Genomic DNA, 26,836 nt, shown 5'->3' with positions numbered 1-26,836 from the left:
TCTCCGAGGTTTTATTTTTGCTTTGAAAATGTAAGATGCTACTGTACATATGTACTAAGCATTATTATTATTATTTATTTATTAACCCTAAATATGAAATGTTAATACGTGCAATCAATTTAGAGAAATGTGTAAGAGAAACCGCAAGCACATTTGGCATGTCTAAATACCAAAGATGCTTCCATCTTGTCTTACTTCAAACAACTCCTGTATATTACGTACCGAACATAACTGATTACTACAATGCTGTAATTAATTGTGCATGGTTGATAAAAGTATCGACCATAGTATTTTATAGAAAATTAAGTTTTATAAAGGCTATAAAACTGATTGTTGTATTTGCTCCTCCGATGGAATAGATCCAAGAGAACAGATGGGATTCCAGCTTCTGGAAGCCCTGTCTTGATAGTTTACTGCTATCTTCATTTTCAAATACAACTGTAATGGCCAGTGCTTTAGCAATAGGTTGAATAGGCAAAAGGACAAAACTTTCAAACACACTGAGGGTAAGTCTACACTGCGCACAAACCACCACCCCCCACCCCAAACTCATGGCAGCAAGTCTCAGCCCCCAGATCAAGTGACTCAGGCTCACATGACAGGTTCACACAACAGGCTAAAAATAGCAATATAGCATTCTCACTGAGGCTGGATCCCAGGCTCTGAACCCAGCAAGATGGGAGGGTCTCAGAGCCCAAGTGGGAATGCTTGCACTGCTATTTTTAGGCTCGTAGCGCGAGCATCGCAAGCCCAAGTCAGTTGACCCCAGCTCTGAATGTTGCTGCCTGGTATATTGTTTGGGTTCAGTTTTGGTTTTGCAGTGGAGACATACCCTTAGGTTCCTACGTCCCATTTTCAAAACTGACTTAGGAACCTACATCTCATTGAAATTCAATGCAGGTTATGCACCTTGAAGTTGCTTTTGAAAATGGGACTTATACATCTGATGACTTAAGTGCTTTTGAAAATGTTACCCAAAATATGCAACCTCTGTTTATAAGCCTTCAAAGAACCCTGTATTTGGGAATACCCACTATGAGATACACTTCTGTAATTGTCATAACATTGCTCATAAAATAGAGTAAATGACTTTGAGGAAAAAATATCTTGATACCTAATAAAGATGGGTCTTCTATGACTGTGCTCACAAAATATGCCAAAGACAAAGTTCTGTGGTAATAGCAAAAAGCAGTGTGTTAATTGCATCATACCTAGAGCTCAACAAGCCTTTAAATTGAAAGCAGGCCAGTTTTTAAATAACTGTGCTTCCAAAAATCAAAACAAAAATCCAGGGATTATTTTTAAAGACATAATTGTGAGACTTAGCAGGCAAGCAAGTGTAGAGAAGCAAGCTAATAATAGAGTTAAAGTTTCTGCAAATAATTCTGTACCTGGTCACAGGCAAAATATAGATATTTTTTATAAAGTAGAAGAAAACCAGGCCTGAAAGTGGCTATGAGGTAATGAGTGTGGAAAATCATAAAAGAGAACCAAAAAGAGAGAACTTGATTAAGATTAATTTAAAGTCAATAACTAAACATGAATTGCTTTGATAAAAGCCAGTTTTTACAAATCCTGTCTCCCTATAATTTTTTTGGTGGATCTGAAAAATGCTAAAATAAAATGGATTTTCCAAACTACTGACTGACAAAGACAGAAAGGGTCACTATAAATTCTTCACAAATCAAAAGAGTGGCAGAGAGGCTAGCAATCTTGTCAACATAGATCCCTCATTTGTAATAAAGTTGCCTGAAAACACACTGGTGGATAGAAGGTGGGGGAGGCGTAGATGAAAAGTTTCAAAGACAATTACTGTGGAAAACCATATTTAGGTAAATGTTAGGGTAAGATTGACTCAGTGAGACAACCATGGTAAAAATCTATCCACACTTTACACCTATTCTGTGCTTAATTTGCCTTCTTTCATCTAGACATAATATCACTTGTAAGTCAGTGTCTGACCCTTCAGAGTGTGGAGCATCTCCTATGAGGTGTTGAGTGCCCTCAGCTCCCTCTGAATACCACTGACCCAAGTGAGAGTTGAGGCACTTAGTACCTTGTAGGTTGATCAAGGGCTTACAGCCCAAATCCTCTAACCTAACAGTCTGAATACTAGTTTGTGCACTGGGTAACTCCAAAGAAAGGAACCCTTCTCCCCTCACCAGGCCACAGAGTGCTGAATGGCAGCTTGGCAGCTCTTACTTTAGTTCTGAGGCTGCAGTATCCCTCACAGCTCCATGTCATCCCTTCATAGGAGAAAGAGGATTTACAAAGCACTGGAGCCACCGGTCCTGGCGTCTTGTGTAACATAATACAACAGCTTTTCTAGCAGGGTGACTTCTGAAAAGGTGGGCACTGAATTTGCAGAGGGCTATTTTAGTTAATAACTTCAGAGAGGAAGAATGGCCTTGTTTAAAATTACTGTACTGTGACTCAAATCTACAGTAGACTCTAATCATGTGTCCACCACAGATTTCCTGTATGACCATGGGCAAGTCACTTAATCTCTCTGTACCATCTGTAAAATGGGGATAATACTTTCCTCCCTCAAGAAGGTTGTGAGGATAATTTAATTAATGTTTGAGTAGTGCTCAGATACTACTGTGATAAGTGTAGTAACAAAATCTATAAATACTCATTCATGGCAGGGTTTAGTGCATAACATCATCCGTCATTTTCAGATCTCTGTAATACTTAGGCAGGAAGGTATTAGTTAAAGTTTGTGTTAGTTACCTAAAAGTGTGTCAATATGTGAAAGTCATAACAAGTCACGCTACAAACTCTTAGAGCATAACATAATGTATACAAGCTGTATTTGCATCTTTTCATGAAGAAGTTTCTCCTTAATGCCCTACTCACAAAACATGATGGCATTTTAGTGTGCATATTCTGCGTGTACCCTTTCTATATAGCTTCAGGAAGTTAAAGTAATCTGGGGCTGACAATCATAGCAAATACTCTCTCTAAATATTTGTTCATTTGAGAAATATCATGAGAATAAATACACACAAATGCATCCCTTTACTCATAGAAATTGTTTACAATTGTTTAGAAGTCAGACAAACCACCAGCCAGCAACACATACTGAACCAGATCCTGGACTACAGTTAAGGAGCGCTCACCCCAGCATGGGTGCAGAGGTGAAAAGGTAGCTTTATAGGATCTGATAGATTAACATGAAAACACACCCTATAATTACTATTTTCAAATGCTTTTAAAAGTGGTGAATGATGAGCTGAGGCAGATGTAGAGAGAATAGAGTAACTTCTACCCACGATCATAGAATCATAGAATATCAGGGTTGGAAGGGACCTCAGGAGGTATTCTAGTCCAACCCCCTGCTCAAAGCAGGACCAATCCCCAACTAAATCATCCCAGCCAGGCCTTTGTCAAGCCTGACCTTAAAAACCCCTAAGGAAGGAGATTCCACCATCTCCCTAGGTAAACCATTCCAGTTCTTCACCACCCTCCTAGTGAAAAAGCTTTTCCTAATATCCAACCTAAACCTCCCCCACTGCAACTTGAAACCATTACTCCTTGTTCTGTCATCTATGAGCCACTGTGCAAAATCATAATCACTTGTCAACCCAAGATGTATGACAGAACATAGCTGCCTGTCAGGACGAAACTCAAGGATAAGATCTAATGTATAGTCAGAAGCCTATGTGTATTCTCTGGTTCTTCCACTTCGTATACAAAGCTCCATCCTGCAAGATGCTGAGCATGATGCAGGATGGCCTTCTTAAAAAGGCCCCCATCTCTCATTGTTCTTATTGGTATTTTGAGACCTCCACTTAGTCTCGGTGGTCCCATATACCGTCAGGAGCCAGAAGGGGCGACAGTGGGGACAGAAGAATATAGGGGCCAGGAGGGAGGTTTTGAGGGGGTGTAGAAGGGAGCCATCACCTAGAAATACCAGCCTACAACTGCCTCCTTTGCCAGAGTAGCCCTTCCAAACACACCAAACGATCCCTCAATTTTGCCTTCTGTACACCCCTTTCACCACTATATCCCCTCCCCTCACTTTTAATTGCAGGTGTTCAGTATATTTGGAGAGAGTAGTTTTATAAATGGGTGTTGAAATACTGGTGTCCCTAGAATGGCAGAGTTAATATAAAAAAAAACAGGAGTACTTGTGGCACCTTAGAGACTAACAAATTTATTAGAGCATAAGCTTCCGTGGGCTACAGCTCACTTCATCGGATGCTGTAGCCCATGAAAGCTTATGCTCTAATAAATTTGTTAGTCCCTAAGGTGCCACAAGTACTCCTGTTTTTTTTTAAGATACAGACTAACATGGCTGCTACTCTGAAAAGAGTTAATATAGTGGTGTGTGGCAGTAGTAAATTTGGACCAAATGCAGTGCCTGTAGATTTGGGAGGTTCCTTGATTTTATTGTTGACTCAGACAAAACTAAGATCATAAACCCCAGATTTTGTCCCAAAATTTGGCTGTTTCCAGGGTTTCCTTTCAGAGATCTTTGCCCTACACTTCAATTTCATCTACCCAAAAAGAGACTCTCCTCTGCTTGTATACAGAATGGAGTTAAGGATTCACATCTGCTGCAGTGAGTCAGCAAGACTTAGTTAGCATATCCCTGCAGGATTTCCAACACCTTGTAACAAGGCAAGTCAATGTAAGAGTCCTACCACCTTGTTACATAGTGCAATGTAAATCACATTTAATGAAGGGATGCATGTATGAGCGAACTTTTGTGATTTAGTACAAAAAATGAATAGCGCATGATGAGCTGCGATCTATTATATGTATTTTGCTTTCAAGGCTTAGTCTGCAAAAATCATCCATGAGGGAATTTCTAAATGTATTGAGGTAATCCTTATCTTTCAGATAAATATTGTCACCTACGATTTGTATATAATTATATAACCAGATAACCTAATCCATCAGTATTGTGTTAAGAAATTTGGTAACGTTTTCTCCAGTTATTAAAAGACCAGGGCTTTATTTAAATAATATTTCTCTAACGTTAAGCTCAGTAAGGTATTATGTTATCTGTGATGTTTCCATTGATCAAAATACAGGAACCAGTGATATGAGAAAAGATTTTAGAAAAGCACACTATCCTACATTTTCTTACCATAAATTATTAATTTTTCATGATGCTGGATTGGTCCTTAATAATGAAAGCTCTCACTAACTTTACTCATTTTAAAATATTATATAAAGGACTAGCATTAAGTGACAATCTCCCAGTCTTACAGTTCAATGAACAATATAGAAATCACATCAAGCACAAACATTCACATTTTTAAGGCTCATGTTTTTTATTAGGTTGAATATATTTTGTATATTTTGCTATGTACATTTATAAGTTCAGCTGGAAAGCATTCTCCCTATATTCTCAATCATGGTGTCTCCTCTGCATTTAATTTCCCACCTTCATCTACTAAACCCTGAGCTCATTCACCTTCAAACCTCAGTGTAAGGCCCATTTTTCTCTCAGTCTTTGAGAGGTGAGAAGGGCAGGAAACTGTATGTGGGTTTGGGAGGAGTTGGTATTATTGCCCAAATGGATATTAATAGTCCCAGTAGTTTTGTTTTCTTTTGCATACTGTTTCTGTTTATTTCATTGTACGTGTGCTGTGCGTACAACATTGAAGGTCTGGTTTACAAAGTTTTTTGTAGCAGTATACCTGTTTTTGTTAGTGATGCGAGTTGGGTTAGAGATGCATCCATAGTAGGGGGTTGTAATATTATTCTTATTTATTATTTGTATTATCATAGTACGTGGGGACCCTAGGCATGGACCAGGATCTCGTTCTTGCTTGTGCTGTATGACACAGAACAAAAAATGTCTCTGCCCCAAAGTCCTTACAGTCGAAGGTGAGACGATTAAGAGCTCTGTTTTAGCCATGTTGAGCTTGAGCTGACAGCTGAACATCCACAAGATGTCAGAGACAGAGAGACAGACTGGGATTTTAGTTCTGGGCAGGAGATAGGTCTGGAGTAGAAAGGAAGATCTGTGAGTAGTCCACATAGAGATGATAGTTGAATTTGTATTTACAGATGAGATTACTCTGAAATAAGGTCTATAGGGTGAAGAGAAAGGGACCAAAGACAGAGCCCTGTGAAATCCCCACAGGACGTTGGAGAATGGATGAAAAAGATCCTCTGAAGGGTATGCTGAAGGTGCAATTAGAGAGGTAGAAGGAGAACCAGGAGAGGACAGAATCACAGAACCCAAGGGAGGACAAGATTTCAAGAAGAGGAACGGTGCTGAAGGTAGCTGACAAGTCAGAGGATGAGGATGGAGTACTGGTTCTCAGATTTGGCTAGGAAGAGGTCATTAGAGACCTGTGTGAGAATGGGTTTATTAGCATGCAAGGGGGGCACACCATGTTGGAGATGGTCAAGGAGGGAATTGGAGGAGAGGAGCACCAGACAGCGATAGTAAACAGCATGTTCCAGGAGCTTAGAGATGAAAGTGAGAAGGGAGGTGGGGCAATAGTTCGAGAGGCAGGTGGGGTCAAGTGTGTAGGGGGGTTGAGATGGGAAAGGCTTAATCATGTTTGTATTCTGAGGGGGAAGAGCCAGAGGAGAGTGGTAGGTTACGGAGAAAAGTAAGGGGTGTGAATGACAGTGCATGCCAGCCTGGAAGCCCAGGGGATGGGATGGGGTCACTGGGGCATGTGGAGAGATTAGAGGAGGAGAGCAGCCAAGGAACTTTTGCATGTGTGACCAAGGAAGAGGAGGAGGAGTTGTGGGGCAGAAAGGTAGGGAAGGTGAGTCTAGCATTGTACCACTTTAACTATACCAGTATAGGTACAGCAATACAGCCTTTGGGTGTAGATAAGCCCCAAATAAATGTCCCCAGGGAAGTCCACAGCTGCACAAGGCATGAGATCTTCTGTAAACATTCAAACCAGATGCACGTGTGTTCCCCGCTAGAAAGAACCATGTTTTGCTAGTGTTTTTCTGTTATCCAGTTGGTTGCTCTGACTTCACATATTTGTTGTTGTATAATAATTGTGCCACTTTCATTAGCTTACTGTGCACTTCTTTTGGCTTCATTTTCATATTATTTTATGGCCTTTTTGATATTATTCATTATGGGCTCTGTTTTCTGTAATCTCTCCTGTCTGGATTTCCCTAACTTGGTTTGTAATGGTTTATATGTTCACTTTACTCTGCTCCTTAAAAAATAGAAGTTGTAACATTCACCTTCCTTAAACTTGTATCCTTCTCTTTTGATTTCAAAATTGTTTGTATAAATTTTAATGCTGCATTCAAAGTTCTGGATATTGAAGTTTTCTGTTTATCCACCAAGTAGGTCCAGCATTGGCACTGGATGTGCAAGGGCTTATCAAATCTGGAAGGATTTGATAATGCCTTAATGCCTGCCAGCAAAGGTGCAAATCGGTACCTACTGTTGAGGGTGGTTTAGTATTGTGGTCACCTTTCCCCTAGGATGGAATGGAAAGATACCGATTCATGTCACAACAGGCTACTGAATAAACATCAGAGAGTAGTAACATTTTGTCACTAGTAAGGAGGATTAGGTGTAACTGATAACCTTTATGTGAAGGGCCACAAACCAATTACCTCTAACCTGAGCCATCTAGTTTCTGCCTATTTTGTATTTTGTCTCACTTATATCCTTTGAAATTACAATAAAAGGTGTAATGAAAAGTCATTAAGGGGGGGCGGAGTTTTTTAATTGGTGGTTCTCTACTCTCATGCTGTGCAGAATGCTTAGAATGGAATAAAGACTTCTCAAGAAATCATATGTCAGAAAGTAAAACTTTTTAAAAGGCTTTCTTTTATAATGGGCATTGCTGGTAGTGGTTTGTAACCTGCATTCTAATCTCCATTTCTGTTGGATGCTACTTCAGCCTCAAAACTGCCATTCTTTAATTGGCACTGTTCTCTCAGCTCAGGGTAACACAGCCTTTTTTCTGTTCAAAATACTTTCAGCATTCCAGGCCAGACGATTTATCTGAAGGAATAGTTCTCTATTTAAAGAAATAGCAGCAGACTACTAGTTACCAAATACAGGAACCTACTTTAATAGATGCTTTGTTTTAGGAGCAAGACTATGAATTATGCACATTTTGTGATCTGACAATTGCAAATAAAGACTTGGTTGATGGTTTATCTCTGCAGTTGTGTGCATTTGTTGTAAATTCAGATTATGTTGTAATGCTGTATTGCCTTTCCCAGACTAGTGAGGCTGAAACAGAGGAAAATGCATCTAATTGAAGTTTCTGTACTACTCGTAGTTTCTTTCATTCTAGACACAAATGGAACCCATTTTATTTGCTATAAGTGTGGAACAGAAAGGTCATTTTCTTATTACATAAGTAGATGCTACAAAGAAGGACTGGAGATCTATTCCCTCAATCCCTCCCTCACTAAACTAGGTGAAATTTTCAGAACAACATATAATGTTATACACCCTATTGTACAAGCTAAAATACCTAGGTATAATGGGATGAGTTTATGGTGAAGAGGCAGTTTTAACTCTGATAAATGTTTATGAGTAGTATCTCAGCATATGTAGTATAAATCTGTAGGAGGTTAGAGGCCTCTCATATATCATATAATCATATGAGGAATTGCATTTATCTTGCATCTTTTACCCTCTCACCCATACATTGTAAATTAATGTCTACTGTGACTTAAGCCTCTGAATTCTGGTTGACTTTCAACCAACCACTTTTTCCATCTTATAAACAACTAAAAGGGAGGGGAAAATAGAAACTCAATCTTAACTACAGCATTCCGTTCCCCACAAATGCTATAATTATTCATTGTCTGCATATAAAGCGGTCTGTTTATATCACACCATAAAAATATTCAAGAAATCCAGGAAATTATAGCATATTTCCTGGAAAAATAGCAAGAAATTACTCAGGTCATTAGGGCTATATATACTAGCCCCCAACCATAAGCAGCATAAGCATAGACTTACCACAGACAACCTACTTACCCTGAGTACAGACCTAGAGAGCCTCCTAGAAAATAACAAAAATTGTGAAGGAAAAAGCCCTTGTTATCAGCTATGACATCTCACCCGCCTATCTTGTCTTTGAAGCAACAAATTCAAGTGCTCCCCCAGAAGCCACTCACCAGTTACTTTGGTCTTCCTATCCTGTTCCATCCCTTTGGAGACAATCTGTTTCACATCCTACATTTCTGGACTACCGTTACAACAGATTGATGGGCTTTCGAGGTTGTGGAAGTGCATTTCCATTTTGCAATCCGTTTGGCCCACAGACATTGTCTGAGGTTTGTGGTCGGAAACCATCATTAGGAATACAGGGTTCTACCATTTGACCTATCAGCAGGTCCCAGAGTATTCACAAAGTGCCTAGCCATTGTAGCAGACTGCCTCAGAAGAATGGAGATCCAAGTATTCCCATAGTTGGAGAACTGTCTAGTTTGTGGGCTATCAAGTAGAGAACATCATCCAGCGTATCCGCAGCTGTCCTCTTGACTGGGTCTGTTAATAAACAAAGAAAAGTCAATATTGATCCTAACAAAGAAAACAGAATTTATCAGAGCTGTACTGAATTCCATCTGTGGCCTATCTCCCCTCAGAAAGGTTTCATTCAATTCTTGAATTGTGTACACACCTGCAAGCACAAGTTAGGACTTCTGTAACAACATGCGTTATGCACGTTTGTGACTCCACATGTGAGACTGCTTACAGAGCTGGTCAGGGTCAATATAGTGACTAGACAAGCATCAGTTGGACATGCTGGTGCATATCCTGACCACAGTTATTCAGTCTCTGAACTGGTGGATAGATCTAGTTTACAAGGAAGTTCTCTTCTCTCATCCTCTGTCAAAGATTTGCACTATAAACACATGCACCTTAGGTTGGGGAGCCAACATTGGTAAATTAACAGTTCAAGGTTTGTGGTCGTCTCAGGAAATGTCCCTCAACAAAAATATACTGGAGTTGACCCTTATCTTCCGAGACTGAAAAGCTTATCTTGCAGAAATAAAAGGACTTATTATTCAATTCATGGTGGACAACATAACTGCCATATTTTATTTAACCAAACAGGAAGGGCCCGATCCTCCCAACTGTTCCAAAAGGCAATGCAGTTTCGAATTTTTGTATTCCTTATGGCATTACTTTTAACAGCTGTGCATCTGCCTGGGATCCACAATCAGCTAGCAGATGCTGTAATCAGGTAATCTATAAACAATCATTAGTGGTCAATAAAATAAGTGATTCAAACCATCTTCTTTCCCAAGCATGGACTTGTTTGTAACCAAAAGTAACACACAATGTCAACAGTTCTGTTCTTAGGGGACAGAGTTCAGGATCCAAGACACCCACTTCTGGTTCCTTGGATCCCAGGACTGTGTTACATGTACCTCCTCCTCCTTCCCCCTCCCTTCCTCTACTGCCAGGAATAATAAAGAAGATCAAGCTAGAAGCAGACAAGTTAATTCTGATAGCCCGTGAATGACTGAGGTAATTTTAATATGTGGACCGTCAAAGCCTTTCAGTGTGGTCACCCAAAACCTTACCTCTAATTCCAGATCTGATCTCCCGTAGCCAGGGATACATCTTACATCCAGATCTTGAAATGCTCCATCTGACAGTATGGACGCTCAATGGCTAATGTAATCAACAAGGACACAGCCCCTCTGATATTCAGGATATACTCATACACAATATGAGATCTACGTACCTGTCTGAATGGAAGAGATTTTCAATATGGACATGACAACAACAGCTATCACTGTTGAAATTGCAAATCGCAGCCATTCTGGACTACTTCTTACACCTTAACAAATCTGCTCTCTGTGGATACACTTGATAGTGACATCAGTCATTCACCCCTGTACAAAAATCTTCAGTATTCTGTCACCAAAAGGTGAAGAGATTTCTGAACGGTTTATCAAAATTCTTTCCTCCAGTAAAACAGCCTGTTCTAATTTGGGACTTTAATTTAGTTCTGTAAGAGCTCAGGGGCCCACCATTTGAACAGCTTGCTACACGCTCGCTCTTTAAGTCTCTAAAATATCTTTTCTAGTGGCAATAACATTGGCAAGAAGAGTGGGAGAATTGAAAGCATGACAGGCTCACCATATAAGTTTCCATTAAACTGTACCATAAGTTTCTCTGTAACGTGATTTCATGGTTTCATTTAAACCAAAATATTCACCTACCAATATTTTTTCCAAAACAATATTCAATTGAAGGGGAAGAAAGTTTACGTTCCTTGAATGTGCAGAGAACACATTTCTATCTGGATAGACCTAAGCATTCAGAAAGTCTCCTAGACTGTAGCATACAGATAGGTCAAAAGTGAAGCTGTCTCAGCACAAAGAATCTCCAATTGTATCTCCCTGTGCATCAGGCTCTGCTATCAGCTGGTTGGTAAAAGCCCAGTGACAAAATAACTGTTCATTCAACAAGAGCTCAATTCACTTCAATGACATCTGTCAAGAACCTATCAATTTTAGATATTTGCAAAGCACCAACATGGTCCTCCATTCACATGTTCACTCTGCATTATGCTATTGTTCAGGCTTCAAGAGAAGATGTGAATTTTGGTACAACAGTGCTATGTTCGTTCTTTAATTAGGCTTCTGATACCCATATGCAGCAAGAGCTACTGCTTGGGAGTCACCAACAATGGAATATATATGTATATAAAAATAACGAGAAGTGGTTATTTACATGTATAGTAACTGTGGTTGTTGGGAGAGATTTCTCTCTCTCTCTCTATTTTCCACAACCAACCCTATCTGGCATCCACACTACCTCAGAGTCTGTAAACATTGGCTTGCAGGTGACAAAGGAACTCGGGGTGTTGAGGCAGCTCTGCCCTTTGTGCCCTTGAAGACAGAAGTATATGCAGGATATGCATGCACCCTCCTAATGGGTGTTACTCACTAAAATGTTCCATCTTGAGTGCACTGGATGCACACCCTCCAACAGTGGAATGTATACCCACAACAAATCTTGAAGAACCAGTTACTGTACAGGTAACTAACCATTTCTTCTTCTCTCAGGGTAGTTATTGCTTAAAGGATTATTCTGTGCATTCCCACAAATATGCAGAAAATATAAGTTGTTACAGTTGTATATCATATACATACAACAGGATATTCTTAATCCTTTTTTGAGGAAAATACTGGAATTTGTAGATGTTTTTTGCCATTAGTGAGATAGATGCTTTCTCCTTGTGTTCAGCTTCCCAGCATGTGCATGTGTATGCTTATGTATTCTCTAGGATATATGATTGGGTGGAATAAAGGATCTCTTGGATGAATTTGGAATATCCAGCAAAAGTGTGTTATACATGGTATTGTAAACATGTGCCAATGAAGTTCCATGCCACACCATTAAATACAAGCCACATAATTTACAGAATTAAAACAAATGTTTTAGAGAGTTTAAAGATTTTATTGGGAGTATTTCTTGTATCTGTCCACTTATTAAGCCAAGTGTTTTAGCTACCTTGTATACAATTATGCAAGTCTCAGAGGAGAACAATGAAAATAAATAGATATACCTCCTTCTAAATTGACCTAAATTGCTTTTTCTGTCAATAAAAATATCATGACTTTAAGGTCCACTATCTCAGCATATTGCAGGACTGGAAGCAGACACTCTGTGACCCATTGGAAAAATGAAAATCTCTCCATTCAAATGGCATAAAAATCTCTTTGAGACTTTGAAGGTCATGAAACATTGGATCTTAAACCTATCACTGGTACAGATTCAAATTGTCCATTCTGCATATCAGACCAGTGTAATTTGGCCAGCAAATTCCACATTTGGAAGGAAAGAAGGAAAAATTTCGTCACAAGTTGAATTTTTTTTAATGGCAGCACTATGGAGACATAGAAGTTAAAGGTGTGTGGTAATGCGATTTGCATAGATGATTCTGAACACCTTGCCAAATCTACCTAACAGATAGATATGGTAACCTTAGTATTTCTTTGTACTTCTCTACACTGGATTTACTATAAGAAGTACCTTGAATATTGCAAAATAATGAGGTTAAGTAACTGCTTATATGCATTTAGAGACAGGTTCTGATTTCCTTCTGAGTTAAGTATTACTTTAATCCTCAAGCAGCGCTCTTGATTCACTGACACTGATCACAGTATAAGTTATAACTATTCATGTGTAAGGGTATCAAGATCTAGCCCATTGTTTTCTGGGACAATTGGCAAATTTAAGTACCACTGCTGTATCACATGGATCCACAATTTATCAAATATGTCCCATATGTGTTAGTGTATGTGTATATAAATATATATAGGGTGTCTGATAGCTATATATTTTAGGCTGTCTAACACCTTCTGTTATAAAAGATTCTTGACAACTTTTAGTAGAAATTCTACCACCTCTATTGTTTCCAGCAGACCTTTGAAATTTAGCAGGGAGAAAGCCCTTAGGCTAGAGAAGTGCATTTTCTTTGTCCCATTAAATTCTGTTCAGATTTAGCTGAATTATAAACTGTTAAATATCACAATTTTCTTCCTCTCAATTGCATGCCTCAGGAAGACATTGGCAGCATGCCAACATATAATGGAACACGTTCAAAAAAGCGCAAGATTTGTGTTGCTTCTGCTGTTGTAGGAGCAGCAGCAGCAGTCACTGTGCTTGGGATGAGTGGAGCTGCCAGATCAGCCTCTCAGCCCTGCACCCTGCCTGTGGCCCCCCATCCCATTCACTGGAATTACTACATGGGACAGGAACTCCCTCGTGTCATTGAGCATGGAAAGAGCCAGGCAAGGCTCCCCCTACAATCCTGTGGAGTCAGCATGTGACCCCAACAGCCCATTTCCCACCCCTTTCACCAGGGTACCACATGGGGCAGAAGATCGACACCTCAAAGGTCGGGGGGGGAAGAGGCATCCAGGACAGACTCCCCATCCCAACCACTCTATGGGCATAGCCCATCCTACCTCTACCCCCAGCTTAACAGACTTGTACTGTTGGCAGCTAAAGTATTAAGTCCTGTAGTTCAAGTGGAAGAACTCTGTGCTGTAGTGTTGAAAATTAAGGATTCAAACCCTGCAGATGATACATTATGGAGGAGTTGTTATAGCTGCACTTGCCTCTTTTGTTTAAAACACCCCTGAGGAAATTACATTTGGATAAACTGTTTTTAAGGAAAGATATTTAGAGGGCAAAGTCAGGCACTCGGAAGTTTGGAAATGCCAAACTTACCATCAGCTGTGCAACCTTTATTCCATTCCTATGTGTGTATGCATTATGATAGTCTTTAATTACATAATCACATGCTGTGTTTCCATGGGACCCTTGCCTCATTCATTGGACAGGTTGGGCAGAAGAGAAGGCAGAATTAAGGGTGTACAAGCAGCTGTAAATCTGGCATTTCCTAATTTTAAGTGCATGACTTTCCCACCCAGGTAACTTTCATTTAACATAGTTCTTTTGCGTATGTCTGTGTGTAGGTGTGTCTTTGTGTTTGCATATACTAGAGAGTGAGGCTTTTGGTGCTGAACAAACAGAACTCTCACTTGCTCAGGAGCAGCCTGCTCTAGGGCCTACTTAAACATTCTAGTGCTACAGAGCCACGTTCTCAGGCCAGGGGTGAAAGCAGAATGAATATGTCATAGAAATGGTTTGTCTTTGGATGATAACTGCATCTTTCACAAAGCACCCCACTATGGAATGATATTAGTGGTGAATGTGGAGAATGAGCTTTTCCAGTAGCTTGAGGTGTATTTATATGAAGTTAGCTGGTGAGTGACATGGTAAATAAAATCCAGAGGGAAAATGATGTACAGTTAAAACAACTTTTGGTGATGGGCACTGCAGCAGCAAAAGCAAAGAAAAAGAAGGAGCTGCAACAGATACACAAGGTAAAAATGAGAAGAAAGAAGAAACAAATGCCTTCTTAAACAAATGGCTGTTTGAATGTTTTATCTATTAGCCCAAATTGGGCTAGGAAAGATCTATTTCACAGGAAATTTTTATTCTTGTTCATTTCTTAATGCATCTTGTATATGTCTCTCAGAAATCCATGTTTATAAAACACTTATTTGGAAGGGAACTATGCCATTTAAGGGGGAAATTGTCTGTATTTAGTACAGCATTATTTTACCATGCAGAGAATTTAAAACATATTTTGTCATTGCCTTTTGCTGCTAATTTCAGTACCAGAATCACATTACTCCCTGTAGTGGATCTCTTTTCCTGTCAGTAGATTTCTCAGCAAACGGAAAAGCATTAAGTCATTTTCTCTAATTATGTGTGTCTCTAAATATCTAATTATCGTTGGGAACAAATTGCATGTTACAAAGATGATAATATGGAGAACTGTTAATCTGTGAGGCTGCTGCTTTTGAGTTTTTGATCAGTCTCTGCAGTTGCTATCGCAGAATTTTTGTCACCTGGACACTTCATTATCATTTTGTATTTAAACTCAAAACCAGCTGCTCAGAGGTCATAATATTGGACTTGGCTTCTTTAAGCATTCTGCACATTCAGGTAAGGGAAAATCCCTAAATAGCCTTCACTCTTTCTTCATCTCTGTGATATTTTGGCATTCTGAGAAATAAAGAGTGTGTGGAAAGAATAAACATTAAAATATTTAGTTTTGGTGAAAGATTGTGGGTTTTTTGGTAATACTTTTGTCACCTTGTCTGGAGCGGCTCACAACCATGAGTGTCTACCTCAGGGCAGACTGTCAAAAGCAGGGCAGACACCCCAACTGGTAGTATGTTCTATAATTTGGATTTCACCAACTCAGTACCAAATATGAATTGCGCAAATACTACAATAGTCTTATGATGGAGTCACAAACAGTCCCCGTAGACACGCCATTCTATCTTGCCACCCAGGCAAGCTGGACTATGTGATAAATGGTCACTTCTACCCAAAATCACAAAATATTCAGGTTACACCCAAACCCAAGAGACCAGTCACTCACCCGGGTCGATTTGCATGCTAGATCTCACACCAAAGACAATGCTGGTAGCCAATTCTATAGTAAACTAACTAAAGGTTTATTAGCTAAGAAAAAAGGAATGAGCGTTCTTGAGAGGTGAAAGCAGGTAAAAATATATATACAGGTGAGTTGAGGTCTATAATTTCAAAAGATAGAGGAGATGTAGTAATCTGCCAATTTCCCAAATGTCTTTTAGGGGTACCAAGAGTAACTAGGGAACTTCATTATCTTGTTCAGTTATTCTGCCCTGTTAGAATCCAAACAGTCCAGAGATGAAGAATTTTCCATGTGTCTATATTTATAGCTTCTTCTCACCAAAACCAAGCAGACATCAACAGTTCCCACACAGGCATCTTCTTTGTGGAGGTGGGAGGGGAAGGAACACACTTCACAGAGTCTTTGATCCTCCATCTTGCACAGCGGCTCATTTGCATTTAATGAACAGGACTTAACATCTTGTAAGAGACCATCATTTGCATTACAGGAGGGTTCTTTCTCATTTGTTTGGTTATATAGTTACAGGGGTATATACAATGCAAATGTTTGCCATTACATTATAACATAGGGTGTAGTTGAGTGAGAACAATACATATAGTATCCTATAAACATTTTATAAAACACTAAACACATTCTTATTAACTTAATACCTAATATTTATTTTTGTAATACTAACACACAACTAAGCAAGGACGGCTTCCAGCTCTACATTTGTAAGTGTTCAGTAAAACCTGAAGTCTTGGTATGAGGTGGCACCTGGTCTGCCAATGTCACAAGTATATTTTGAATTGCACCACTGGTGTGTGGCTACATAGTCACATGGTAAATACCTGGGCTTTTCTTGCCAGATACAGAACCAGGCATCTGCATAGTAATTACATACTTCTGCAGATTACTTGATCATTACACTTAGGAAACTTTAAAGTAATTAACGTAATCTGCATTTTGGTTTAGAAAGGGGAAATTACCAGGGTCTTACCCTATGATTATTTCGGAATGCACTGCACTTTTGTGTTCTGTGGTACATACCACCAGCACAATCCTGACAACTGCAGAGTGTCCTTCAATTCTCATTGCAGTCAACGGGCATTGAGAGCATTTGGCAACTGCAGGATGAGGGTCCCTAGTAATGTTGTACTGTTTACAAACAACGTTATTGATTTTCAATTGCAAAGTCCAGTGTTCTGAGCTCAAAGGGATATTGTGAGTATTTTAGGTGTAAAATTTTACTCACATTAAAACTTTACTTCTAGGGTTTAAATTCCAGATTCCTTTAAATTCTTCTTTTTCATATCAATCCTTCAAACCACAAGATTTTAAAGAAAACACATGTATGGAAAAGAGTTGCTTCTGTTCTTAAACAAAACTAGAAGCACATTATTTGTTTGCATTGTAGTCTTAGTGTTACGACCAAGAATACGGAGGATTGCTGGTTAGTGGATGTTGGGATTACCACTCATGGCGTGAAGGATATATTTGAAAAAGTAATGCAAGAAATCTGGAAATTAATCTAAACAATAATCATAATGCTGCCACCTGTCATGCATAATCAGATCAGTGAAATTCTGTCAGTATCCAAGAGGTACTAGAACAAAACTAAACTAGTGAAATCCATTAATAATCTAGCCTCGCAGTAATAGAGCTAAAACATTTCCTATGTTACTTTCCAGACAAAGTTACTTCAACAAATCCAACACTTTAAGAACCATATGAGAAATTCCAGCCCCAATTCTGCTCTTATAGTTAGTTATGCAGATACACTGGGTATATACTTTCAAGGTTAACAGAGGCAGTGTCATCTGCCAGAGTCTGAAGGCAACCTGAAACAATAATTCAAAGAGATGTGAACTGCCCTGTTCATCTCAGTCAGTTGCCCAGGGACTTTGCAAATCTGCAGTCATGGAATTTGGTATTTTTCCAAGATGTTATGGAATTTGACATTTTGCTGCAACCACAAACACACTTCTTATTTTCTGTCTCCTGGCCCTGCTGGGACCTGCTTGCAGCTGGTGCTTGATTTTTAGTTTTTCCCACAGAGGGGAATTAATTGGCTTAGAGTGCATGTCCCTTGCACTGTTCCGTGCATCAGAGGTTAGGGAGAAAAACTGGATTCTAACCTGCAACCAGGGAATGGAGAGATCCTGAATCACAGTATCCCTCCCACCTTCTAGCAGATCCTCTCAGCTTATCCCCCTTTCCTGCTTCTCTCCCTGGCCCAGCTCCTCACTATGACTGATTGATTGCTCTCGTGTGTGTCCTCAAAGCTCCCCCTCTCCCAAGCAATCTCACTCCTTTTTCTCCCATTCAACCCCATGCCCAGCCTAAAGACAGCCCCATTTTCAATCCATATACGTTCTTCCTGCGCTATCTGAACCCACTCGCCATGACCACCAGTCTGTGCCTACGTCAAAGGCTCTGCCTCCCCCTAATTCCTCATCTTTCGACAACTCTCTTTCTGAAATCTTTTTCCTCCATCTGCTCACCATGTTTTCTGCTTTATCCAGCCCATCACCTCCCCACCATTTCCCCCGTCCAATCCATGCCAAGTTGAAAACTCACATGAAATTCCGTCTTCTAAAAAAGTTCAGCAATGAGGGGGTTAATATTCCGTTCACTTGAATAAAAAATAGTGTCTCTGTTTAATCATGCCCTGGATATTGATTGTATTTGGTCCATTTTGTGTGTGAGTGCGTATGTGCCCTCAAAGGAGTACTCTTTCCTCTCATCCCCGTCAGAGGATTTCTCCTCCCTCATTTCAGCAACATTCTTTGACCAAAGAGAGCTGGATGAAATGTGATTTAAAGCCCATCAATTCCTTTCTTTGTTCAGCCACAGAAGTTGCTTCAGAACAATATATGAAGCTATACTCGCAGCACTTGCCAACCAAGGGAAGAAGAGACTGGGTCTAAGAATCAAACCAAGTTCTCTTGTCTGGCAGCGCAGACAAGCAAAGAACAATATGCAAATACACTGTCCTGACACATATTGCCAGCATTTAGTTAAAATGCAAGGTTAGCTATACTTGCTTATGCATTAACTGACTTTGGAAAATTAAAATTTCTTCAAAAATAAAATTTGAAAAATCATATATAACATTGTAGAGTGTTGTGGTGCAGAGAGAACGAACCATAAATATAGGATGACTCTACACAAATAGACTGAGTTTAAGAGTTCTAAGAGCCTTTACTCAGAACTTTCCAGCTTTAGTGGTTTGTCTCCTCGATAATGATATTTTAATGCAGCTTGCCTGTGTTTCAAATTAGAAGTGCTTGCACAAAAAATTGGTTAGCTCTGTGCTCTCGTCCAGTTTACATGGTGGAGAAACAAGGCTCATCTCCCTGGCTTTCTGTGCCTCAGCTGGTGCATTGTTCTCCAGGCTAGCTAGCTCACCAAATGTGTATCCTGTCCATGTAAAATCCCTCCTTAAAGCACACTTCTCTCATTAAGCTTTTACAATATTAATCTACCAAAAGTGTTTTTTTAATAATGCCATGTTTTGAAATTAAATTTTAATCTGCACATCCTCTAAATTGTAAACTCCTTAAAGTAGGGGCCATGGCTTTGCTTGTACCTGTATAGTGCCAAGCACAGTGTCAGCCTTAACAAAAGATGTATCATCATAACCTGGGTATTATGTGATTGAGCTGTAGTGTCTGTCTATTTAAGACTGTAATACAGTGAGTATACGCACCCCTTTGGGATAAGGCCTGTGGTGTAGTTAGCAGTCCATTTAATGACTGCCTACACAGGATAGAACTTAGGGAGAACCTGTGTGCTGATATGGGGTAGTGTGGGTTGTGTGAGTCTAGAGGTAGACAGCAAAAAACTACAAGGTTTGTTTGTGTCCAGCAGGGTCAGTAAAGAATCACCTTCCAAAGCTCTGGAATGAGAGTTGGTATGGGATCATGTCACATGAGTGCTCTGTAAATAATTAATAACAACATACACTATAAGCAGTACATTATGCAGCGAGTGCACTAAAAAGAGCACTATGTTTTAGTGTAACTGGGGTCTTCAGTGTCATCCATTTTATTTCAGCCCTGAAATCTTCACTTATCTATGCACCCAGAACACTTCAGTGGATACTAGATCACCGTTAGCGTGGCAGCATCTATTATGCTATGAACATGTAATCTATTGAATGCAAATTGAGAAGTTGAAAGATGCTTCATCAGCTATAACATACTTAATTCTTAGTCAGAGCTATTTACTGAATGCAAAGGTGCTTGATTGAGTGCCGAAGCCATGATTCTGTCTTACCTGTTCCCATTCATCACCCGTTTTACTAGTCTTTGTTTAAAGTTGTAGTAACTCTACTATGTGGATGACTTTTATATAGTTCCTAGAGCCTGTAAAAAGAGCCTTTTTCATAAATCATATTTTTAAAAGTGCTTCTTCGAGTGATTTGACATTTTTTCAAAAGTAAGATAAAAGTTTACATGCTTGGAAATGATCTCTCTCGGGAGTATGCACTTTATATTTTATTCATTTTGATAGCTTATGTTATGATACATTTGATAGCTCCTGAAAGACACTATCAGATTTAGAGATGTAGCCAATAAAATGTAGTTAGTGAGGAAAATGTGGCCACGTAATGATGGGTTTCCTCTATGCAAAGGGATTGTGTTAACTTAATGACATTTTTTATTTTCAGACACTTTGGGTTCAGAGGTTTGACCAGTGTAGCATAATATATTCCAAAAAAGGGATGGGCTTCTCTCCTGGTTTGGATAATATGTGTATTGTATGAGTAACGTTCAGGTTCACATGAAAGAAAAGCTAAATGTATTGTATGCCCATTGACCTCAGGGCCTTTCAGGTGGCATAAGTGGTAGTTTCTAAGAAAGATCTAGGGTCACTTTCCTAGCCACTGGATTGATTACTGTTGGCAAGGGAGAAAACTGTAGATAACGGTAAATTAATAATAATTACAAAACCTTTCAATTTATATAGCACTTTCCATTCAGAGTCTCCAAATACAGTACTTGTGAATTCTGCCTCATAACAGCCCTGTGAATTACACAAATAATATTAGCCCTATTTTACAACCTGGGAAACTAGTAGGTCAGTTAGGTTAAAATTTTTAAACCTGAATGCTTAAAGTTAACACTTTAATTCCAGGTTTCAGAGTAACAGCCGTGTTAGTCTGTATTCGCAAAAAGAAAAGGAGTACTTGTGGCACCTTAGAGACTAATACTCCTTTTCTTTTCACTTTAATTCCGTAAGACACCTAAATGAATGACTTCACTTTTATACATCTTCTGTATCTGCATCTTCCATTGACTTTATATTTAGGCACCCAAATAAGTGGCTTGATTTTCAGCTCCTCTTCCTTGTTTGTTTATGTGCCCAAATATGGATTTAGGTGCCTAACTTAAAGCATCCAAGTTTTTAAATATTGGCCATAATCTATCTGTGTTTGAGGAGGAGAGAATCTGTGGCTTGGCAGAGCTGGAGATAGAACCAGAGTCCCCTGACTCCCAGTCCTGTGCTTTCAGCACAGTCCTGTCCTTCCTCATTTAAATAAGTCAGTGGAAAGGGATGTGGATATGTATAAGTCAAGAGGGTAAGAGAGCATTGGTGCCTTCGAAGGAGAGGGCAGAGAGAACTACTATGAAAGCACAGAGTGAAGCCTTGAACCTTTCTCTGAATGATATTACCCTGGGAAATTGAGCTGGCCAACAGAGCTGTGAATTTGACATTTCCATTTGTTTATCTCAAGATGAAAGCAAATCTCTTTGATTAAAATACATATTTATTTTTAAAAGGATGATATCATCCTAGAACTCCCACTATTCTATGTGTAGTGCAATGTGAGAACTTCCCTTAGTGCTTAAAATTTGACCATTTCAGGCACTGGACCCCTCTGCTTCATGCAAGAATAATGTCAGCAGCAGGTACAGAGGCAAAGTGATGATAGCTACCTGATCATAATGGAAATGTTTGAGGGCTGAACCAGTCACACTAGAAGGGAAAATGGGATGGATGTTTCAACAGCCTAGCTTATTTTAGACCAGATCCAAATATCTTCTGGTATCCAACCTGAATTAAACAAAATAAAAATTCTTTACAGCTAAGAGAGTGGGAATTTTCTCAGATGATATCACCACACAAGAAAAATTATAGGAAAGTAATTTCCATTTACTCCCTTTTTTGAATGCACACTATCTTTTCCAATTTAATATTTGATTTGGAAGTAACTGAATTCTGTGAATAGTTTGTGTCTATATGCTACAAAGAGCAGCACTTTGATATTACAGTGACTGACACTCTAAGTAGAATAACTAGAGAGAGGCAGATCCTCAGTTGGTGTAATTTGGTATATCTGCATTGACCTCTATGGAGATATACCAATTTGTACGAGATTAAGATCTGCCCCATAGATTTTTTGGAAGGCTTAGTTTCGTCCATTCCCTATAAAATGTATAATAGAATTTTTTTCCTCGTATATTGGAATAAATTGCAAGAGCTGTCTCACAATTCAGACATTGAGAAGATAAACTAATGAGTAGTGATGCTTAAGAAAGAACATTCCTCACAACAAAAACTAAATGAGATCAATTTTTACAGTTGGAGCATATTAAAATGTGATAGTTTAAACAGATACATTAGGTGCTGCCATCCTTTACCCAGTCTGATTGGGGGTTACAAGGAGAGAGCAAGACTGACAAGAATGGATTGTTTACACATCAAGGTTCAGAGTAAGTGAGAATGCATTCTAGAAATAAGAGACTCCTCAAAATCCTGCCAAGCAGTTCTGTAGCTTTCTGCTGTATTTATACTTATTCACTCAGCAGCCATGACACAGGGGGATTTTTCCTTCTCTTCTGAAGGAAGGATATTTTTGAAATTTCATGAAAGTGATAGGGCGATTTTCACTGAAGCAAAAATCTGCTCACTCTGCTGAGTTTGCTAAGCAGTGAGCATACAGACAATTGTTACTTTAGTTATTTCACAGACAAATGTAAACTTGTTTACAAGCACATTTTAACTCAAGAAAAGAAGAGCACTTTGTGGATAAGTGTTGTGTTCTCCAGTGGAAAAATTCTCGTTACTCCACTAGTGCATTTCTACATCTGCTGATTCTCTCCATCTGTTCTCCTTCCTTTCACACTTCAAAGCATTTAGTAACCCTCTAAAATGCCCCCTCCCCCAATTCTTTATTGTGTAGAAGATTTTGTTACAATAACATACTGTGTTTGATGCGTTTTGCTTGGGAAATCAGAGTGATCGCTTTGGCTAAGCTATTACCAACAGGAGAGTGGGTTTGTGTGTTTGGGGGTTGGGGGGGGACGGCGTGGGGAGAAAACCTGGATTTGTGCTGGAAATGGCCCACCTTAATTATCATATACATTGTAAGGAGAGTGATCACTTTAGATAAGCTGTTGCCAACAGGAGAGTGGGTTTGTGGGGGGGTGGGGAGAAAACCTGGATTTGTGCTGGAAATGGTCCACCTTGATTATCATACGCATTATAAGGAGAGTGATCAGTTTAGATAAGCTATTACCAGCAGGAGAGTGGGGTGGGGGGGAGAGAAAACCTTTTGTAGTGATAAACACCCATTTTTTCATGGTTTGTGTGTATAAAAACATCTTCTGCAGTTTCCACAGTATGCATCCGATGAAGTGAGCTGTAGCTCACGAAAGCTCATGCTCAAATAAATTGGTTAGTCTCTAAGGTGCCACAAGTCCTCCTTTTCTTTTTGCGAATACAAACTAACACGGCTGTTACTCTGAAACCAGTTAATCATCTGTAACCAGTAAGCATTTTTTACCCTCTAACCTTAAGTGTTCAGTATCTACTGCCCTTCATAGCTAGCACTATACAACAACAGTAGCACATCTGAAAATGCAAATCCTTATAATAACCTCGAGCCCTATCCTATATGCAGTTACTACAACACAGATCTTTGGTTGCATTTATTCCCTTTGAAATAAATGGGAATAGGCACATGAATAAAGATGTATGTGCTGTAGTAACTGTTTGGAAGAGCAGTACCTCTTTGGAGTCTTGAAATACAGAGCCTGTGAAGCCATGGAATTAGATCAGTTGAACATTTGCCTTCACATGCATTCTTCAGCATTTACCTTCATACTTTTTCCATTATCACTTCCCTTTGTCTCTACAAAGACTTGTGTCAATTCACTTGTTCTACAGTGAGAGGGCTGAACTGAGCTCCATTCAGAGCTCTGTGTATGTTTCTTTTGGTAAGCTAGCAAGTGTCACTCTTGAGTGACATAAAGACTGCTCTCTCATCAAACTCCAAGAGCTAACAGTTTTTGTAGACACTGATCTGTCTGTGTTCTTACTTAGGTTTGTCCCTTTTCAGTATAATGCATGATCTGAAAACCACCAAATCTGCCTCTGTTTTCACTTATACTCTTATGCAATAATTTGAGGGTTTAGTTTCTTTTCTTAAATGAAACCCAGGGGTCATGAAAATCAATCTTAATGATAAAGCAGAAGCATTTACAATTGGTAAACCTGCCTCTGTTGTGCACTAGCAGAGTTATTATGCAATGATTTTGGGTTCTAGTTTGTTTTCTTAAATAAAGCCCAGGGAGCAGTGTACTTCAAAATCCATCTTAATGATAAAAGCTGAAGTGTTTACAACCAGTGAAGCTAAGTGTGCTATGTAATTAAAACAATTATTTCATCAAAAGCTTCTTATTTTAATTGTCTGTTATGCAATTAGCACTATTGAAATAATACTGTTATTTTACATTCATTTAATTTTTGTTTTGCGTTATTAAAGGACATTTTTTCATAAAAAGCAACAGTTTAATACCTATAATTAATGTCAAAAAAATAGAGCTGTGTGTCAGATTAAAAATCTTAAGTAAACAATACCATAGTAAAATGAAAGCACTGGAAAATATACTGTAGAGAGCAATCCTGCATTGGTAGGGGCAAGCACTGGGTAAATCTAATAGATATTTTCCAACTTCAGTAACATTATATCACCAAATATCCCCAAGGAATTACAAAAAGAATGCCCAGCCATGATATATGCTTCACAAGTACTGACTGGATAACAGAATACTGTTTTATATATAGTAGCAGACAAATGCATCCATTAACAATATTTACAAATTGTTTTCCATTCAATAATTTTCAAAATAGGACCTCCCTCTCATAATCAGTCTCTAGTGTAGAGTATCTGAGCTAGGTTTGACCAGAGGGACCCGATCCTTGAAAGAGATTTGCAAACACAACTTAGCCAATGACAGTGGCTAACTAAAAGAGATTGGAAACTTCCCATCACAGATGGCTGAGGAAGCTATTACACATTTAATGGAAAGGCAAAATAACAAATGCAAGAATAAGGGAGCTGACAGAGGAGGACATGTTAGATAATATCCTCAAAGAAAGAAGGCTCAGATGGTTGGGATATTTATACTGTATGGAAGATGTGCAAAGCGAACATTGATTTCGGCACTCATGAGAAGAATGAGAAAGCAAGAAAGGGCAAAGAAGGAACTGGCAGAAGACTGTGACAGAGGATATTGAATGTGCTGGTGTTGCCGAGGAAGAAGAACCACAACTAGTGGGTAGCCGCAATCAGTGAAGGAACTGGACTGTCTGACATGGCTAAGAGTCTACTCAGAGTCCTATTGAAGCCATGGGACTTTGAATGGGAGTAAAAGTTTGCTGTGCTTGAGGCTTGTTTAGCAGAATCAGGGCCCTAATTCCTGTGGACAGGTCACCTCCTCTAGGAAGTATTTATGTGGAAGGCAGTCAGGACAAAGGAGAGAAAATTCCATGTGGATATTCTCAGAGTTTTCCTGGATTCTTTCATCAGGGAATGGATTCCTCCACTGTTGACAAGTTGGTTCCTTCCCCTCCCCATATCAACCAGGACCCTGCAAACAAACTATCACTTAACTTCAAGAGTGTGAGTAGTCCCAATGACATCAGTGGGACTAATCAAGTGCTTAAAGTTAACCACCTGTGTATGTGTTTCCAGGATAGGAGTCTAACAGAACAAGCAATAATTCCTCACCTAAAAGCAGCAGATCCCAGCAAATATATGAGGCCAGAGCCCTGTTTCTTCCCATCAATCCCTCCCCCTCCAGCATCCTGAGAAGGTGGTTTCTTTGGCATCCTTCTTTCAGGGAATTATGGAGCATGGAGGAGGTGGGGTTACCAAGGGCTCCATAAAGGGCTACATTTAATGCAGCAGAAGGGATCACTATGTCTCTGCAGCATTTTCCCAAGGATTGGTGGGGAATGATTCATGTCCCACCCATACATCTCCCTAGACCAACAGAGGAGGCCAGTGCAAGACATGGTCCCAAAGGCAGCAGATTTTCCCAGGCATGGAAAAGGGGGAAATGTGCAGACAAGATCTTCTGCATCACTAATAACAGGACTCTATGATCTCGTTAGATGAATAAAACTTAAAAGAGTAAGTTAGAGAGAGCTTTGATATAGAAAACATCTAAAACTACCGCAGGGAGACTACACACGGATTGCATGGTCTTGAAAATTGAGCTCCCTGTATAGTTTTCCTAGGGGTCACTGAACACTGGATAAACTATTTCAGACAGGTTACATTTGTTTTAAATATTTCATTACCAAATGTCTGACTCACCTACAATTTTGGTTACAATGCATAAAAAAATTTAGAGTCCCCTAGTACCACTGGATTTTCTGCTCCGCTTTGACCCATGTTTTTTCCAAAATAAAAATTTTAACATCAATTTAATCTGTTCCTATTAAGGGAATATTTCTGGAATTCATTAAGCAATAACACCCATCATGTCTGAGTATATAAAGCTGACGCACATTAGAAAAAATATAAGAAAATCTCTTGAGTGTGTATATAGTCAAGGGTTCTTCAGAGCTCTGCTGACTGAAGTACCAGTAGATAGTCTCCTGAAAATATTTTATATATACAACTTGATGTAAGATGGGAA

The 26,836-nt window shown here is 39.2% G+C and overlaps 1 protein-coding gene and 1 long non-coding RNA gene across 5 annotated transcripts in view; one reads left to right on the top strand and one right to left on the bottom strand.

The window, feature by feature from the left end:
* LOC311523541 overlaps positions 1-9,426 on the bottom strand; it is a 58,075-nt gene extending 48,649 nt beyond the window's left edge. For both annotated transcript variants that reach the window (XR_014712359.1, XR_014712360.1), the window contains exon 1: positions 9,091-9,426. This is a non-coding gene — a long non-coding RNA (uncharacterized lncRNA). The remainder of the gene's footprint in view (positions 1-9,090) is intronic.
* The window catches only part of ATRNL1 (attractin like 1), a 1,099,511-nt gene that overhangs the window by 1,031,432 nt on the left and 41,243 nt on the right, over positions 1-26,836 (top strand). The window lies entirely within an intron of this gene.

Source organism: Lepidochelys olivacea, assembly GCF_965140295.1.
Source record: "Lepidochelys olivacea isolate rLepOli2 genome assembly, chromosome: 7".
NCBI classification, from domain to species: Eukaryota; Metazoa; Chordata; order Testudines; family Cheloniidae; genus Lepidochelys; species Lepidochelys olivacea.
The sequence above is the reverse complement of the archived record's forward strand: the minus strand, read 5'-3'. Positions and strand labels throughout refer to the sequence as shown.